Source organism: Mchenga conophoros, linkage group LG6 (genome assembly GCF_057382185.1).
Source record: "Mchenga conophoros isolate Kocher_MC1m ecotype Shallow Benthic linkage group LG6, M_conophoros_male_GT1.1, whole genome shotgun sequence".
NCBI lineage: Eukaryota > Metazoa > Chordata > Actinopteri > Cichliformes > Cichlidae > Mchenga > Mchenga conophoros.
The window spans coordinates 5,657,519-5,673,840 of NC_140531.1; the positions used below are offsets into that span (position 1 = coordinate 5,657,519).

Here is a 16,322-nt window from a genome sequence, read left to right on the forward strand (position 1 = left end):
GGATGAAATAGACTGTCACTCAAACCTCCAGTGTAGAATTTAGCACTTTTTAAATAGCTTTTATTTTTAATAAACTGCTGCCAAATCCTGCCCATTTATACAACTGCAATCATTCATCAAATTTTTTCGATTTCTCTATCTACACCTATGTAAAAAGTGTGAATCTGAACATAACATTCACACTTGAGATAGCTTTCAGGGTGATTCTAGTAAATGGCAATGATTAGGTCATTTTTTAGATTTTTTGTAAAAGTTACAGCAATGAAAAATGATTGCATAATTAAACTCGGAGTAGCTGGAAAAGTGAAAGTGAGAGGTTTTGTAATTTGGTAAGACATATGTCAAGGGCTAGGTTAATGCCTTTGCAAACTACCAGTAATACTTTATGGGTATTATGGCCAGTGTTGGGAAGGTTACTTTTAAAATGTATTCCATTACAGAATACAGAATACATGCCCCAAAATGTATTCTGTAACGTATTCCGTTACGTTACTCAATGACAGTAACGTATTCTGAATACTTTGGATTACTTAATATATTGTGGCGAGTTCAGACAAGGAGGAGACGGAGGTATCGTTTGGTCTTGCTTCCCGTGAGCTAGCCAGGGAGCACAGCCGTTTATTACATTTGCAGAAGAACACACTGCCACTAGCTAACTGCTCAGCGCGGCAACCACAACACACATAGGGCGCCCTCTGACCCCGGAAGGACACACCGTCGCAGCGAGAGGGCGTCACCCGTCACCATGGCAACATACACAAAACATAACTGTACAAGCAGAACCCCGAACAGCCCTGACCCGCTACAATATTATCATGCTTTTTACAACAACGTGAATGTACTATTGCTGTGTGATTTATTACTATTACTGAAGGTCCGTGACTCCGAACTGTAGTAAAGGGACCTCTGACTAATGCTGGGCTCACACTGTGCGATTTTTGGCCCATTTTGAGCCGATTTTTGAGTCGTGCGATCGTTTTGGCGATCGGCCCGATTTTGGCCTTCATCGTGCGTCGTGCATCGTGTAGTATACGTGGGGTAACGAGAAGCGATTGACACCTCACGACCAGCTCCCGATCATCAATCGCTTGGTCGTGAGGGTGTCACCGCAGTTTGCCACACTGCGCACGCGCAAACACAAATGTCAGCGAAAAAGACGGCGTAGCACGGCAGTGCAGCGTGTGATCTGGACACAAGCGATGGAGGCACAACCTGTAGAACCATCCGAGCCCTTTCGATGTGGCCTCACAAAATTATCACGACCACAACAACCTTGAAAATAGTTGGATCGACACTGCTGCTCAATCACAGCTGCCTGACCAATGTTTTTCATTAGCAATTTAGCAAAGTTGATGGTGGTGGTGTGTCTGTGTGAGTGAAAGACGGAGAGGGAGAGCGAGCGACAGAATTTCTGTTATAACCTTCATTTTTATGGACGCACAGTGTGAGCACTCAGGTCGCATCAGAGCATCGGGCCGTATAGTGTGAGACCCTGCATCGTGACCTATGAACTTCTAACCCCTGCGAGTCAATCGTACAGTTTGAGCAGGAGCTCAATCGCGCGACTGAAAAAATCGCACAGTGTAAGCCCAGCATAATACGGCGGGGTCCCTGTCGGCTGGTAGCCGAAAAATAGCTCTACTTTGTTGTGTGGGTCAACTTTTCTTGCGACAGACAGAGAGAGGCGTTGAAAGGCTGCTCCAACGGAACTTGTTGTTTTCGAAGGAAAACACGAACACAGTGTACAGTCGAGTCTTAATACCTTACTTACAACTGGGCTCGTTAGGCACTCTTCTTGGCTGCAGTGGTTATTATTATATTTACATGCTTCCAGCTCCCGTTTTTGCTCGATGACTGCTCGTACCTTTCCACTCCCCTTTTTCTCCCTCCTAGCGCTCACAGACCCATAACGTGTATGGCAGTCCATTCTCCCTGCAGCACGGACTACACTGAACATGATGCTACATTCTTTAGAGCTATGCTTGTAGCATTCTGCCTGTTAGCTTAGCACAACAACAACAACAACAACTAAAAGGCGCTCTCTCACCCAGGAAACACACAGTCGCAGAGAGAGAGAGAGCGTCGCCCTGTAACCATGGCAACCGTAACGCTGCCGCCTGGAACAAAAGAACGTAGCTGTCAAACAAAACCCAAACAGTCCTGACCCGCGACAAAATGAAACAGGAAAGTACCGCAGTGTAATCCATTTATTTCAACAAAGTAACTGTATTCTGAATACCACCTTTTTAAATGGTAACTGTAACGGAATACAGTTACTCATATTTTGTATTCTAAATACGTAACGGCAGTACATGTATTCCGTTACTCCCCAACACTGATTATGGCATACCTTAGAATGATATGAAATATATTTAGAATGGTGAGTTGCTCAAATTCCAATTATAAATATCCATTATAAACCAGCATACCTTTATTATAATAAACTAGTACCTACTCTATAATAATGTTCCACATAACCAGACTAGGAGCTGATTGCACACACATTGTCAGTGTCATCTCATACTGATGCTTGGTCTTGAGTCCCTTTTAATCATATTTGCATTTAATGGTAGTGCCATTTTAAAATATTTTCTACCAACTGGAATTGTACAGGCTTGTTCAGTTTTGGTGGTTCTAAGCCTGTATGTATGCTATATTTCCATCCTGATACAAAAACAGTCCCATTTAAAAAAAAATATATAGATCTTGGATTAGATTACCAGATCATTCAAGGCACTGGTTGCCACCAGCAGCACTGTTAATAAAGAGGGTACTGGTAGAAACTATGAAGCAACAGTCAAGGAGAGGAGGAAAGAATGTCTGAAGACAGCTGATAAAGTAGGAGTATGAAGTTGAGAATCTAAACTGTGACTATTGCGGTGAAGGGAGGAATGAGTCTGAAAGGATACAGAGAAGGAATTATTAATATATACATTTGTGCAAGTGATGAGGCAGAAGAGGATTAAAGCCAATAGCATAAGCAGCTATGGCTAACAGGAAGAAAAGGTCATCTGGTAATTCCGAGGTAGGTTGTTTGCACCCTGGCATTTCCAGTCAGCATATCAAAATGTCCTTTGGCAAGATACTGAACCAGTAAACACTAATTAAAATATATCTCAAATAATCAATGAACCTGCCAGGTCTATTATAAAGAACATTCCCTGATCTGTAATTTATCTTTTGTACTAATGGAAGTGACCGCGTCATTGGACAAGGTGTTAATGATTTAGGGCTTGAGCTACAATCCTATTGCATGTTACAGAAAAACCACCTTAAGGGAACCTAGAATTATTTTTAAGGGAAAAACAAGCTATTTCGCACAGTCTCACAGAAGCCAGTAGACCTGGGGAGGGAACTTAAAGGAGAATGCCTGGTGGCCGTGGCAACCCAAAGAGATAACCCACATAGCAGACAGGTTTGGCCTGGATCTGGTATCAAGCCAGCACTGCTGGCTGACTTCTGGCATGGTAAGTGGTATGTCATCCAGATATGGGCCAGGCCCGGCGTAGATGGCACTGTTTATGTGATGGCATGCCACATCTGTCCCAATTGTGGTTTGGTTTATGTGGCCCAGGCTCATAGAAAACAGGTCCGGCCCGGATCTGGCACTTCTGACTGACTAGTGTCATGGCAGGGTGTCTGTCAACCAGATGTGGGCAAGGTCTGGCAATGATGGCACTATTTATGTTCCTATTTTCCTGTTTTAGTTAGAAGACCCAAATGACATGTTACAATACTATACTGCTATGGTAGCCAATGTTTCAAATGCAGGTTTGACAGGTTTGTGAGTGTACACTTTAGCCAAAACCTAGTGAGGTTTACTCATGCTTATTACTGGGTGGTTGTAGCTCAGGAGGTAGAGCAGATCACCTACTAATCAAAGGGTTATTGGTTGAATCCCTGGCTTCTCCAGCCTGCATGTCAGGAGTATAAATGTAGTTAGGAATCACTCCGTTTAAAGAAAGTGTGTGATTGGGTGAATGTGGCATGTTGTATAGAGCACTTTGAGTAATCCATGAGAGTAGAAAAGTGCTATATAAGAATCAGTCCATTCACTGTCTGAGTTTTGTCATGTTACTTTTGCACTATTATGTTCCGGCACACGTTGTTATTACATGGCTTGATTAAGGTACACATCAGGCTGACATCTGGGGTGTGTGTGTCTGCAACTGGCCTTGTGCAGGCCCATGTGTGGGCCACCTCTGGCAAACCTGATCTGGGCCACCAAAGGGCCATCATTCTTTGCAGTATGTGGGCCATGTGTAAGCACATTGTGTGGGCCAGATCCGGGCCATACCAATTTTGCTATGTGGGAACGTTGGCCTGTTCTCTTGTGTGCTCGCTATCTGCACGAGGCATAATAGGGGTTTGGTGCAGCGGTAGTCAGGGACTGAGGCAACAGGGAGGTCTCATCTGAGCTGTGCTGAATGATATTCAAAGTGCAAAGAAGTCTTGGAGTCATCCAACCAGGTGGGGCAGCTGCCAGTACCCCACCTGGTTGGGTACTTGGGTACATCCTAGATCGCTCAATGATTGATTTTGTAATTGTATCATCATATCTGCAACAATGGGCTCTGGACACGTGGGTGCAGTGGGGAACTGAACTGTCAATCAATTGCCACCTAGTGGTAGGTTGGATTAGGTGGCAGGGGAGGATGGTAGACATGCCTGGCATGACCAAACGTATAGTGAGCGTGGACTGGGAGCTTCTGGCAGAAGCCCTGGCCTGTGAGATCTTTAACCCCCAGAGCTTTGACAGCATTCCAATGAAGGCTGGGGACACTATGTTCTGCACTTCCACTGTTGTGCAGAGCTGTAGCTGCAATGTGGTTTGTGCCTATATAAAAAAAAACTTGACCTTGACCTTGTCATAGTAGCAATCCCCAAACTAGATGGTGGAAAGCGGTTGTGAAGGGAGCAATCTACCTGAAAAGCAGTGTTATTGGGCTTGGTTAGTTTGTGTGACTGAAAACAGCTGACAAGTATCAGCAGCCAAAATGCACTTGGGCTCAAACAAAATCTTGGGTGTGGGAAGAATTCATTGAGGCCATAGAATGAGACTGTCAGCCTTGAAGTGATTCTGGTTACGTCAGGCAACTTAGGAGGAGAAAGCCACACTCTACACATATTTACATAGTGTACAGTGCAGCTGGAGCACTGCTGACTTCACTGATGATATGGTTTGGTGCTGAAAGTAATACTTTGAGGATCTCCTAAATCCCACTGACATATAACTTCCATCGTGGAAGCAGAATATGGGAATGACCTATGACCAGTGTTTGTGTTTTCAATTTATACAATTCAGTTTTATTTATACAGGGCCAAATAACAACAACAGTCACCTCAAGGTGCTTTATATTGTAAAGTAGACATTACTTTACAATATAAATATAATGTAAATATAATTTGTTTTCCTAACCCTACCTACACTAACAGTCATGCTTGAAACTTGAAGCAAGACATAAGATCCATCAGACTTTATCCTCCAACTGTCGCCAAAGAGCGACAAACTTTCTTTTAACAGGAAGAAACCTCCAGCTGGCTGAGTCTGACTCTTGGACTTTCAAGTTCTGTTTATTTCTTAGTTTTTGCATTGTTTAGATTTTCACCTCTGCATCTATGCATAGTCTTGCCAAAGGACATTTGGCATGCAGACTGAAGCAGCCAGAGATTGAACCACAAAGCTTGCAACTAGTAGATGACCGGCTCTACCTCCTGAGCCACAGTTTCCCGGCCTGCCTGTTTTCCCATGTGCTATTCTGTATTGCAAGGTATATATTATGTTGTATTTTGGACTTTTTTTCTTGTAGTCCCCTTCTGTCATGATGTGGAGTGTGATAGTGAGGAATGAGGACTTCAAATGCAGGATGCAAAGACAGAGTTTTAAAACAAAGCAATCCATTTGAATATAGCTGGATAAACCCCCATAATACAAAGTAACACAGTACGACATGAAAAACAGTACAACATAATGGAACACAGGCAAACTAAGGTAATGAGTGAAGTGGAAACAAAAAAAAAACCAAAAAAAAAACCAGAAATTAAAAGTCCAAAAACACAAACACAGGGTCATAGGACGTGACAAGTCTACGTGTACAGTAACTTGTTTATCATAAACACCATATACTGATTAACGTAAATATTTTTTTAAGATTTCTAAAATCCTATGTTTGTTATGTGATCTAAAATCTTACTTATAGCAACTAATAATATAATCACTTATTGGTCAGTATTGCCATTCATATATTTTAAGTTTGATGCTTTGTATATACCAGTGTCCTACATTTTGTTTCTGAACAGAGCCCATCAGTGACTTAACACTGCTAATCTGTAACAGTGAAAAAATGAAAGAAAATCTGTATGCCCATGCTAGGAGCAGAGACCATGCAATTCAATACGGCAAGTAATTCAGTATTTAGCTCAAATCAAGACTTTTTCATAAGAGAAACTGTAGAAATGAAATGTGTGTCTCTGGTTCTACCATGATGTATACAGTGACAACAGAAATCCAATAAAGCTGTAAAGCTCCATTAAGCAAAGTTTAGCATTCATTTAAAAAAATGAAATGTACGGATGCTAACACTCAACACTGAACTCAAAACCTTATAAAGATCTCTAAATTCATTGTTCTGACTTATAAGTCCAGCGTGTTAAATCCTAGTCCTTAGCAACTAGCAACTGTTGGCTAATACTCAAGTCCTGTTCCTTACATATTGTTTAAAACATTTTCAAGGCCCATATCCTCATTGGGATTTCTTTGTTCCAATTAGCCACAATCTAAACAAACAATAGGAGTGAAATTTTCCTTCAGTCTTCTATAACTAGATAGCAGAGGTGGTAAACGTACAGAAACGTAGTAGAAGTATGGATATACGAGTGTTAAAAATTACTACAGTAAACGTTGAAGTACTCAGTTCAATTCAATTATATTTATACAGTGCTAAATCACAACAACAGTCACCTCAAAGCGCTTTATATTGTAAGGTAGACCCAACAATAATATATACCAGGGGTCAGCAACCTTTAACACTGAAAGAGCCATTTGGACCTGGTTTCCACGCAAAAGAAAACACTGGGAGCCGCAAATACTTTTTGACATCTAAAATGAAGATAACACTGTATATATTGTTTTTTACCTTTATGCTTTGTTTGAACAACTAAAGTGTGTTGCTTATGAAATCCATGAAGTGCTACAGAGAAAATTACATTTTATTTATGTAATTAACACATTTTGAACTCTTTAAGAAATATAACGAAAGGAAAGACACCAACATGAATTAAAATGATCCATGTAGCAAACAAAAACTGTTATATCGCCTTCGGGCTTTTGGGGCCTTGACCTGACTTTTAAAAAATAATTGGGAAAAAAAGCACTAAAAAACTAAACTTCACTAAAAAATGAAAAATAGACATTTGCAAAATTCTGTCTAAATATGTATTTTACCTGGTTAATGTGTGTGGCGGGGGTGGTCTGCAGCGCCGCTGCAGGGGAGGCGGACTCACTTGAGCGGCACCTGCAATCCGATCACGCATTTATGTCTGTGCTATCTATGCTGTTGGGTTGGTGTGTGTCGGGTAGTGATGGGTCGGTCGCGAACAAAATGGCTCTTAGAGCCGGCTCTTTGACGTGAACGATGCGAGCCGGCTCCTTATCGCAAGCCGTGGGTTTTTTTTTTTCTTTCTCTCACCCTCTCTCTCTCGCACTTTTTTCACTTCACTCAGCATGCCAGCCTTGTGCTTTACGCTGGGAAGAGGGGGGAGGGGCGGTAGTTACACTGAGTAGCACAGGAACAGAGCGGGAGGGAGAGAGAGAGAAAGAGAGCCAGGGACAACAACCTCACATTAGAAAGGTATAGTAATCATCCACAGCTATTTTCAGTTGCAGATGATAAAGGATTCAGAAAGTTTATTCATGCAGGTCCATGTTCTTTTTGTTTTCATATTATAATTTATATTTAATTGTGTTGTGGTTTGCAGTGTTTTGTGTTGTTTCACTTTAAATTTGTAAAAGGAAAAAGCTGAAAATTTAAATAGTTAAAAGTTGAAATGTGAATAATTGATTTTTGTATTATATGATTTATTTATCACATTTTATGTGGAGTGAATAAATAAAAGTATGTTTACGGTGGCCCCTACAGACAAAGCACGTACAAACTTCATATCACGTACGAACTCTGAAGCACGTACAAACCCTGAAGCACATACAAACTCCAAAACATGTAAAAACACGTAAAAACTCCAAAACACGTACAAACTCCGAAGCACATAAAAACTCAAAACACGTACAAAACACAACAGAAGTGCTCCACGATGCTAGGGGCAGTGTTGAGCTTTTGTTACCTAGTGGCTACACAAGCCAGCAAGTACCAACGACCGGATTTGGTGTGTGGTAATAACAGGTAAATGAACTTTTTTTTTAAATTATTTGACTATATATGAATGCTTGTGTATAAATACACAAACAATACACATATGCTTTCATGCTTTCAATTGTGTAATTTAAGTGATCTAGGTAGCTCTGTTTTGGAAGTTCAGTTCATGCTAGAAATGTGTTTTGGAGTTTGTATGTGCTTTGTCTCTAGGGGCCACCGCATATACCAGGGGTTTATGCGGTTTTGGCTGGTGTATCTGGCTCTGCCCTAGACTGGTTTTCTTCCTACTTATCAGACAGGACCTTCTCTGTTAGGACTGATAGGTTCTCCTCTAACACTGCTGCCCTGACCTGTGGTGTCCCACAGGGCTCAGTTTTAGGTCCATTACTATTTTCTTTTTATATGCTTCCTTTAGCTAGTATCATTCAATCTTTTAGCAACCTGTCTTATCATTTTTATGCTGATGACATTCAGCTCCATATGTCCTTTAAGCCTCATCAGCTGGATAGGCTGTCCACCCTAGTCCAGTGCTTAACCCAGGTTTCTGATTGGCTTTCAAGCAACTACCTTGTTCTAAATACTAACAAGACCGAGACCATGATCATAGCTCCTCCTGAGCTACATTCTAAAATCAGTCAGGTTCTTGCCTCTTTCTGTCCATCTGTCAAGTCAAATATTCGAAATCTTGGAGTAATATTTGACTCTTCTCTGGGCCTTGACTCTCATGTAAAATCTTTGTCTCGTTCCTGTTTCTATCATTTAAGAAACATATCTAAACTGCGACATATGGTTTCCTCAGCTGAACTGGAAAAACTCATTCATGCATTTGTGTCATCACGCTTAGATTACTGTAATTCCCTGTTTACTAGCTTGGATAAATCATCTCTCTCTCGCCTCCAGACAATACAAAACGCAGCAGCCAGATTACTAACTCGCTCTACCAAGCGTGTTCACATCACTCCCATCTTATATTCTTTACATTGGCTCCCAATAGAGTTTAGAATTCGCTTTAAAATTCTTGTTTTAACATACAGAGCACTAAATGGCCAGGCTCCAGATTACTTATCCAAGCTTCTTTTAAAATACACTACTGCTCGTCATCTCCGCTCACAGACTCAGAGTCTCTTAGTTGTTCCCCGTACACGATTGAAGACAAAAGGGGACAGAGCCTTTCAGTCTGTTGCACCAAGGCTGTGGAACAGTTTACCACTACAATTACGTTTGCTTGACTCTGTGGATTCTTTTAAAAAACAGTTAAAAACTCTTCTGTTCAAACAAGCCTTTTGTTGATCTACATATTTTATTTTATTTTTTTTACATTATTTACATTTGATCTTTTACATTGTATATAATGTCTATTGATTTTATTGTTTATTTTAATATTTTAATATTTGTGTACAGCGCTTTGTGATTGCCTGTCTGCGAAAAGCGCTTAATAAAATCATCATCATCATCATATATTTATATATAAACATATATAAATAAAACCACCTTTTTTTTACATTTACATGCAGTAAACGCCAGGACCACCTCCTACAACGCGGGTCTCGCCACTGGCGATATGAGCGCCTACAAAGCAGCCTCATACGGCGTGCGGCGCGCGGTGAGAGATGCCAAACGCAGGTACCGGGAACGTGTGGAGTCCCGCTTCCACCAGGGCGACACACGGAGTATGTGGCACGGACTACGCACCATTACGGACTACAAAGCCAGGGACACTGCGCCGATCAACGTCGACTCTGCATTCACCAACGAGCTGAATCGGTTCTACGCCCGTTTCGAGGTTAGCCAGGCGGCTAATGCTATCTACCGCCTGACTACCGAGGACAGTGACGTCATCAGCGAGAGACCGGTGACTAGCATCGCGGAGCATGACGTCCGAGCGGCACTGAGGAGAGTGAACACAAGGAAAGCGGCAGGGCCAGACGGCATCACCGGCCGTCTGCTGCGCTGCTGTGCTGACCAGCTAGCAGGTGTGTTCACTTACATCTTCAACGAGTCCCTGGCGAAGTCTGTGGTCCCCACATGCTTCAAAAGATCCACCATCATCCCTGTGCCCAAGAACAGCAAACCCTCATCCCTGAACGATTACCGGCCAGTTGCACTGACCTCGGTAGTAATGAAGGTGTTTGAGAGGCTGCTGAAGAACATCATCTCCTCCTCCATCCCAGACACCACAGATCCGCTGCAGTTCGCCTACAGATCCAACAGATCCACAGAGGATGCCATCGCCCACGTCCTACACACCACTCTCAGCCACGTGGACAAGAAACAGGGTAACTATGTGCGAATGCTGTTTGTTGATTACAGTTCAGCGTTTAACACAATAGTGCCCTGCAGACTGTTCACAAAGCTGAGGGATCTGGGACTTAACAGCCGTCTGTGTGCATGGGTGTTGGACTTCCTCACTGGCAGAACTCAGGTGGTGAGGGTGGGCAGGTGCTTCTCCAACAGCATCACCATCAACACAGGAGCACCTCAGGGATGTGTCCTCTCGCCACTGCTCTACTCCCTCTACACTTCAGACTGTGTGGCCACCCATGGCTCCAACACCATTGTGAAGTTTGCTGACGACACAGTGGTGTTGGGTGCCATCTCCAACAACAATGAGGCGGCCTACATGGATGAAGTGAAGAATCTGGCATCGTGGTGCCAGGACAACCACCTCCAGCTGAACGTCAGCAAGACCAAGGAGCTGGTGGTGGACTTCAGAAGGGGTCAGCACAGAGACTACAAGCCCATTATCATCAATGGAGCTCCAGTGGAGAGAGTGCAGTCCTTCAAGTATCTTGGTGTCCACATCTCCTCAGACCTGACATGGGCTGCCCACATTCAGGTCCAGACCAAAAAGGCTAGGCAGCGCCTGTATCACCTACGACAACTGAGGAAGTTCAGGGTCTCTCCAAAGATCCTCAGGATTTTCTATACAGGCGCTGTGGAGAGCATCCTCACACAGAACATGACATCGTGGTTCGGGAACAGCTGTGTGAAGGACCAAAAAGCTCTCCAGAGAGTGATCCGTACAGCAGAACACTGCTGCAGGATTGCTCTCCCCCCGCTTCAGGACACCTACACCAGGAGATGCCGGACTAGAGCAGCGCAGATACTGAAGGACCCATCCCATCCTGGCAACAAACTGTTCCAACTTCTGCAATCTGGTAGAAGGTTCCGCATCTTCCGGGCAAGGACAGAGAGACTCAAGAGGAGCTTCTATCCCCAAGCCATCCGTGCCCTAAACACACACACCCGCCCTCTCACATCATCTATAATTGACTGAGACAGGACTCTTCCAGACACTAAACCAAGGCACAATGTACATTTCAATTCCTTTAATTTTAAATATGTTTATATTGTCTATCCTGTAAAATAGTCAGATGTCTATTCATATTAATGTACAGAATTCACCTGCTTGCTGCTACTACTGCACATTCACCCAGTGTATATACTATATGTGTATATATATATATGTATATATATATAATGTTCTTCCTCTACACCCCCCCCAATTTTTGCACATGTCGAGGAGCGTGTCAGGCTACATTTCACTGTGTGTTATACTTGTATAACTATGCATGTGACGAATAATAAAGAACCTTGAACCTTGAACCATTAGTAATTCCTTTTGTGCATAATTTTATATTGTTGTTAATAATAAATTAATTAAAGCAACAAAACAACCTGAAGAGCTGGTTCGGAGCCGAAAGATCCGGATCTTTTTAGTGAGCCGAAACGAAAGAGCCGGTTCTCTAAAAAGAGCCGAAAATCCCATCACTAGTGTCGGGCTGTGAGCTGAAAAGCTACAGCCGGCTGTATGCGTCAACAACCGTGTGTGAAAAGTGGTCGTTAAAGAGATGCTGAAAAGCATGTTCATGCAAACATCGTCGTGTCTGCCGTGATATGTTTATAATGGGACTTCTGCTCCTGAACCTCTGCGCACAGCGTCTGCAAATCGGGGCTGTACGAAGTGACTTTCATCTTTACGCAGGACTGTAAGCTGTCCTCTGTGAGGCGTAAGCTGTGTTTGTTTTTAACATAGTTCATGGTGGAGAATAGCTGCTGACATAATGTGGATCCATAATTGGCCTACCTGGGGTTGAAAGTCTCGATAAATGCACGGCGTTTCGGCAGGCATACCGGCTTCTGCGAGTGTGAAGCTTATTTTGAGCAATGAAAAAATAAAAGAATATAATTTTATTTTTATATTTCAATATCACAATAATCTTCCAATTTAGAACTACAAGGTAAAAAAGAACTAACATAAGTAAAATACACTTCAGCTAAATACTTCTAATTTATTTTCCCAAACCACGCGGAGCTGCACTATAAGGACTAAAGAGCCGCAGGTTGCTGACCCCTGATATATACAGAGGAAAAACCCAACAATCATATGACCCCCTATGAGCAAGCACTTTGGCAACAGTGGGAAGGAAAAACTCCCTTTTAACAGGAAGAAACCTCCGACAGAACCAAGCTCAGGGAGGGGCGGGGCCATCTGCTGCGACTGGTTGGAGTGAGAGAAGGAAGACAGGATAAGGACATGCTGTGGAAGAGAGACAGAGATTAATAACAAGTATGATTCAATGCAGAGTGGTGTATTAACACATAGTGAGTGAGAAAGGAAACTCAGTACATCATGGGAATCCCCCAGCAGCCTACAACTATTGCAGCATAACATCTATATTCTTAAGCAAAAAGGAAAGTTTTAAGTCTAATCTTAAAAGTAGAGCTAGTGTCTGTCTCCCAAATCCAAACTGGAAGCTGGTTCCACAGAAGAGAGGGGCCTGAAAGCTGAAGGCTCTGCCTCCTATTCTACTTTTAAATACTCTGGGAACAACAAGTAGGCCTGCAGGGTGAGAGTAAAGTGCTCTAATGGGGTGATATGGTACTATAACGTCATTAAGATAAGATGGGGCCTGATTATTACAGACCTTGTATGTGAGGAGCAGGAGTTTGAATTCAATTCTGTAACTAATGAGACACCTAGGTTTGTTCTTATTTACTCAATCAGTGATGAATAATAAGATGTTCTTATAAAGCACTAAACTATTTCTTCAGGCTAAATGATGATCTTCTACATTTGTGACATGCCATTTCCTCTCCGGCTTACGAGTTATCTGCTTTAACCTCCTAAGACCCGAACTCTTCCACGGCATGCATTTTTAATTTCTCTTTGATATTTGGGCATATTGGGCCCCAGTGAATGTAAAAACAAAGAATTGCCAGATTTTTTAAAAATCTTATTTTTGTTTTTAAGAAAAATAAGGTAGCATAGAACAGTAGCAGTATAATGTCCTTGTAAGTGGATATCAGGCCCTTGTAGAGCAAAATTGAGTATTTTGGTCTAAATAACCCAAAATGTGATGTCCACATATGTGGACGCCAGGTCCTAGGAGGTTAAGCTACGTGTTTGGAAATTATACCACAGAGTCAAATATTTCTGATTTGAGGCTCTATTTTTCACAGGAGCTATAGTATCCAGAGTCATATGTAGTGAGGTAAAATTATTAACAAGATGATCGACCTCTGTTGGAGTAGTGTCCAGGTGCAGTTTGCACTGTGCTGCAAACTGCACTCATAGCAGCAGTTTGTGTGTTTCCTGATGTCTGTTAAGCTGATAGAAATGTAGCATTTGAAATCACATGGATTACTTTAAAAAAAGTAATCATTTACATCCTTTATGCTTACTCCTTTTCTGTACTGGTAGCTAGATGCTGAAGTACCACAAGCGCAATTTATAGACAAAAAAAACAAACAAACAAAAAGCCGCCAGCCCATATTAACACTTGAATATGGCACAAGGTTTTATCTCTTTCATCTCTTTTTATGTGATATCCCCTGGTGATTAATACATGAACAGTATTGTGTTGCATGTATTTGCTATTTAGACTCAAATCGGTTTGATGTTTGATAGCCTACAATGACGTGAAATAATAATTTCCATTAAATGTGTTTAATCAAAAGTAATGAGCCCGCTTTGAAAATGTAAGCGGTATAATGTAAAGTGCAGATAATTAAAAATTCTACGTATGTACAGTAACAAAGTATTTGTACTTCATTACTTCCCACCTACGTTATATAGTCTTTTCCTACATAATTTGAGCACTCAAAGCGCTTTCTAACTCCAAGCTTCATTCACCTATTCACAAACACAGTAATATAAGTACTTTTTGAACCTAACATTTATGCACTTATATTCCGATAGATACATTGTAGGCAACTCACAGTGGTTCAGAATGTTGGACAAGGATACTTTAACATGCAGGCTGGAGGAGCCACCAACCTTTCAATTGGTAGACGATTGATTATGAAAGAGTGCGTTTGTAGAGCATGTGGCTAAAACGGACAAGTATCCTGGCAGGAAAGTGACATATAAACTGTCATGGCGTGACTGGGAGGAACAGCCAAGCCAACACATTGATCTGAACCTGAGTGGTGTTCTCTCACAAAACTTCTAGGTTCACAGATTGTCCATGATGAACATTATGATCAAGTAAAACCATGTTTGTGATAAGAGTTGGAACCAGGATGCCATCAGTCGCAGGTTGATGATTGATTTTGCAATTGTATCATTAGACCTGCTGTCATATCTTGCACATTTGGGTGAAAAGATCCATTCACCTGGTGGTGAACAGATCAGGTGGGAGGGGAGGATGCCAGACAGGACTGGTGTATCCACATATAAAGTGAGGGTGTGCTGGGAACCTCATTCTGATCTCCCCAGTGCAGGAGACTTTTAATTTCTGGAGAAACTGAGTCTGAATGGACCATGTTGTGCATCTCTATTGCTGAGGAAAGTATGGGGCTGTAGCCACCAGGGAGCCAAAAGGGAGCCAACACGCTGAAGGAGTCTGCTGACCTTGGCTAGCTTGTCGGATGCTGGAGAAAGGTACTAAGCAGAGCCCAGCTCTTGGAGTAGCTGAAGCATGTTGTATTATTGTAGGGTCTACCTTAAAATATAAAGCGCCTTGATGTGACTGTTGTTTCTGATGTTAAATTAGCTGGTATCTGGTGATAAAGTTCTGCTGATCTGCAGAGGGTGGTGAGATCAGCACAGCGCATCACCAGGACTGAACTGCCAGTCACGCAGGATGAGGAAGATGCAGCGGATCCTCTCTGATCCCAGCCACAGACTTTTCACACTCCTGCTGTCCGGCAGGCGGTTCAGGAGCATCCAGACCCGCCTGCCGGACACAGAGACGGTTTTTACCCACAAGCCATTAGGCTTTTCTGAACTGCTGACATTCTATACACACCATTACACACTCACTACAATTACAGGACTCTACACACTGTCACTTCAACTAATCCCACTTAAATGCTCATTGCACAAGTTTTGCACAAACTGTAAATACCAAAACTAGTCTCAAATTCTCTAAATATTTAATACTTTTTTCTCTTTATCATTATTATTACTGTTATTTCTGTTATTTTCTTCTTCATTTAACTGCACACTTTTATATGCTCATGTAAAGCTGAGGAGCACAAGCCAAAGAATTTCATTATGGGTAAATGTGGCTACACTGTTTATCTGTACATGACAATAAAACTTGAAACTGATCTGAACCGAGAACCTAGTTAGGTTGAATATGCTGAGGATCTCTGTGACCTCACCAACAAACCTTTTGTACTGAAGGAGAGTTGAAGTCACAAAGATAGTTTAAAAAAACTATTTGTGGTCCGCTTGGTGCAGCTTCTACAGTAATGTGGATAAAGTCTAAGGAGCTTGGAAAGAAAAGCGTCTGGACTTCTATAAGTTGCTTGAAGACGTTTCACCTCTCAACTGAGGCTTCTTCAGTTCTAGGGTCAAATGGTGGAGAGTCCCAGATTTAAACCCTGTTGGAGTATCCCCCCAAAGAGGGACAAAAGGACCCCCTGATGATCCTATACCTAATCACATGAGCCAAGGCGTGAAAACAGGTGTAGGTCACAATCAGCCAAGGTTTCGGGTGA

General features: G+C 42.2%; 1 protein-coding gene across 5 annotated transcripts in view; it reads right to left on the reverse strand.

Annotated features, from left to right (window-relative positions):
* LOC146571952 (glutamate receptor 2-like) overlaps positions 1-16,322 on the reverse strand; it is a 115,534-nt gene that overhangs the window by 33,915 nt on the left and 65,297 nt on the right. The gene's annotated exons all lie outside the window — the stretch shown is intronic.